The following is a 4024-nucleotide window of genomic DNA, read 5'->3' as shown; positions in this document are numbered from 1 at the left end:
GTGCTCCCTGGCTTGCGGGAGCCGGCCGCGGTGCATGGCGACTGGGGTCTGGGCTGGGGGTCTGAGGCGGCCTCGCCCCTTACCCGCAGTGCTTTCGGCGTTGGTGACTGGCGAGAGCCTGGAGCGGCTTCGGAGAGGCCTGGCTGCTGGAACCAGCAATCTGGACACCCCTACTCAATCTACGGACCAGCTGCTGCCCGTGGGAGGTGGCCAAGGCTGGGAAGTCCTGGACTTGGAAGAGGCAAACCTGGACCTTTTCAGAGCTGCTTTCTCCTCCAAGCCACAAGCTCTGGCCACACCCAGCAAGGAGGAGGGAAGAAGAGAAACCCATGTCTTCAGAGATACAAGGACTTCTGCATCCACGGAGAATGCAAATACGTGAAGGAGCTCCGGGTTCCAACCTGCATCTGCTACCCAGGTTATTATGGAGAGAGGTGCCATGGGCTGAGCCTCCCAGTGAAAAATCGCTTATATACATACGTGCGATCACACAACCATCCTGGTTGTGGTGGCTGTGGTGCTGTCATCCGTCTGTCTGCTGGTCATCATGGGGCTTCTCATGTTTTGGTACCACAGGAGAGGAGGTTATGACGTGGAAAATGAAGAGAAAGTGAAGTTGGGTGTGACTACGTCCCACTGAGAGGAACCTGTGCTCAAGGAATCAACTGGGGACTGCTACCTCTGAGAAGATACAGGTTGATCACAGATTCTCCAGAGGGGAAGGACTTCACAACTAGCCATGAAGATTCCTTCATCCCCAGTTGCCATCTAGATTGGGCCTCCCATAATTGCTTTGCCAAAATACCAGAGCTTTCAAGTGCCAAACAGAATATGTCCAGTGGGATCTGGGTCAGAACAAAGCAAAAGTGAGGGACCTTCGTGTCCTGATTCTCCTGCACCAAACCCTACTTACCCCCATACGTTTGCTTGAACACTTCTCTTCTGGATTAAAAATGCCAGTTAAATTCCATATGCTCCAGGATCTTTGACTGAAAAAAAAAACAGAAGGAGAGGAAGAAAGAAAGATTTGGGGACTGGAAGAAAGTAACAAAGATGGAGAAGCCATGTACTCAAGTCACCACCAAGGGATCTGCCATTTGGACCCTCCAGCGCTGGATTTGATGGGTTAACTGTGAAATACCATAGACCTGAGAACTCTGAATTTTGGGACTTCTACCCAGATGGAAAAATAACAACTGTTTTTGTTTGTTTGTTTGCAAAATGCCTCTTAAATTATATATTTATTTTATTCTAAAAAAAAAAATCATTAGCAAGTCCTGTCAATTCGCTCTCAAAAATGTACCTCAATTCCATCTATTTTTCTCAATCTTGAGAACTCCTATTCTATCAATATCACCTTCATGTTTTACCCAAACTTCTCAATAGCCTACAGATTGGTTTCATCATTTTTTGGGTGCCCCTATGATTTATTTGCCATCACAGCCAGAAGGATTAAAACAACAACAAAACCAACAACAACTTATGTCAGTTTTCTGCTTATGTTCACTGTTCTTAGGATAAAAACTATGCTGTTAGTCATGAATTATATGTGCCTGTATAATCTGGCTCATTCTCCTCCACATCAGCAGCTACTTTTTCACCTTTAAAATATCTAGGTTTAACATCTTTTCAAGTCTCAAAACACAGCCACTTCTTTGCTTTTTCTCTATATGGAATATTTTTTTCCCATCAGATCTCACTATGGTTTGCCTCTATTATCAGTCCTGTGCTTAAATTCCTCTTCATCAAAATGTCTTTGTCATGACTACCTTGTGGAAACTCAGACCTTTCTCTCATTCTGTACCATGACACCCTTTGATTTTCCTTGTAGCTTAATGTTAGTCAGTTATTGTCTAGATATTGATTAATTTAACTGTGAATAGCCAGTGTTGTCCACTTGAATCTGAGCTTTCAGAAGATGGCCTTGAGACAGGAGATAAATTGGCCCCAGACTGAGCAGCTGGAGTTCATCCCTTGTGGACAGCAAGATAATAAAGGAGGCTAGGTCCTGCCCAGATAAAATATAAAGACCACATGTTTCTCATTCTTTAAGTCAAGTTCCTTGGAGGTCAAAAGGGGAATAATGTTAATCTACCCATAGATCTCTATGCTGGAATCCATCTTGGTTGAGAAATGCACGCACACACATGGGGGGATCCAGAGATATACCAAAAACAGATTCAGAACCAGGCAGTCAAAATGATTGGCCAAAGAAAACCTGAAAGAAAGGCTCCATATAAGTGATTTAAACTGACAAGAGGGCACGACTCTCTGAGTCTGCCCATGTGTCCATCCACATGTACTGTACTTTTTTACTTCTAATAAACACTTCACTTGTTTCACTACTTTCCGTTTTTGTGGGAATTCTTTCTGTAAAGCCAAAGGGCCAGGGCCTTGTCATTGACCACTGGTCTAGTAGCTAGGATTCAGTATTCTTACCATTGTGGTCCAAACTCAATCTCTGGCCAGGAACCAAAACCCTGCTTCAAGCTGCTGCAGGCCGATACCACCCGAGATCAGACTTTAACTTCTTGTGGGATCCACTGCCCCTACACAGGGCTAGCACATAATGGGCATTTGCTATGTCCTTGTTGATGCATAGATTTGCGGGCTTAAGCCCCAGCCAGTGGGAGAAACAAACATATTTTTGACCATATCAAGATAACAGGATGGAGAGCAAAAGCTTCAGGAGTGACGACTTTGAAAATCACTCTCTACTGAACCTTTAAAGACTTTGAAGAAAAAAATCTCACTAATCTATTGTCATACCTTTATCGGTATAAGATTCACTTATTGAAATGGGTTCCAGATTAGTAGTGACAGCTATTTTTCTGGCATTTTCCCAGAGGAATTCTTGATTCTGCTCCTGAAACCTATGGGTAAAATACACACCCTTCTACTAAACCCCTGCATGTATAATAAGGAAAAAGAAATCTGACTCCATATTAGATCTCTTCCTTTTACTTTAAACTTTGTGCTCTGTTGCCTGTGCTTAGTCATTCTGACTCTGCATCTTTTATAAAAGAATGTTGCCTGTAGCCTGAAATATACAGGACAACGTATTCTCAGGGCTCTGACCTTTAAGAGCCCATTCATAAAGAGATAAAAAGTTGCAGAACAGAGAATAGCTTTTGTCTTGTTGGAGGTTTATGAGACACATGTGGACATGAGCCGACCTTTGTGGACAGTTGCAAGAACAAAGGAATCTGACACCCAAGAAGTTTGCAGCAACAAAGCACTTATGTCCAGTCCCTCTCCTTACCTTTAAAAGGGCTTTGCTGAAAATCTTTGGGGAGTTAGGAACCTTTAGCCCATGAGCCAGGTATCTCTGTGTATAGCCTTGTAATAAAACTTTCTCTGCTCCAAACTTTGATATTTTGGTTTGTTTGACCTTACTGTGCATTGGGCACAAGAACTTATGTTCAGTAACACAGGGAATCCAAAATACACTGCTGAATCCAGCTTTTCCCAAAAGTTTGTGTAATTTCAACAGCCTCTGATCCCAGATTTCTCATCTGTAAAATAATACAAAGGGAGGAGGGATTTGGAAATATTTTTATTAAGATTTGTTTCAAAAATATTTTTGATTCAAGAAGATAGATTTATTTCCTTATAACCTACAGTTCAGTTCAGTTCAGTCGCTCAGTCGTGTCCGACTCTTTGCGACCCCATGAATTGCACCACGCCAGGCCTCCCTGTCCATCACCAACTCCCGGAGTTCACTCAGACTCACGTCCATCGAGTCAGTGATGCCATCCAGCCATTTCATCCTCTGTCATCCCCTTCTCCTCCTGCCCCCAATCCTTCCCAGCATCAGAGTCTTTTCCAATGAGTCAACTCTTCGCATGAGGTGGCCAAAGTACTGGAGTTTCAGCTTCAGCATCATTCCTTCCAAAGAAATCCCAGGGCTGATCTCCTTCAGAATGGACTGGTTGGATCTCCTTGCAGTCCAAGGGATTCTCAAGAGTCTTCTCCAACACCACAGTTCAAAAGCATCAATTCTTCAGTGCTCAGCCTTCTTCAC

General features: G+C 43.6%; 1 pseudogene; it reads left to right on the top strand.

Moving 5' to 3' along the window:
• LOC104986045 overlaps nucleotides 1-820 on the top strand; it is a 947-nt pseudogene extending 127 nt beyond the window's left edge.
• Nucleotides 821-4024: the final 3204 nt, after the last annotated feature.

This window comes from Bison bison, unplaced genomic scaffold, assembly GCF_000754665.1.
Source record: "Bison bison bison isolate TAMUID 2011002044 unplaced genomic scaffold, Bison_UMD1.0 scf7180017864063, whole genome shotgun sequence".
NCBI classification, from domain to species: domain Eukaryota; kingdom Metazoa; phylum Chordata; class Mammalia; order Artiodactyla; family Bovidae; genus Bison; species Bison bison.
This window is presented reverse-complemented; position numbering and strand designations above follow the sequence as displayed.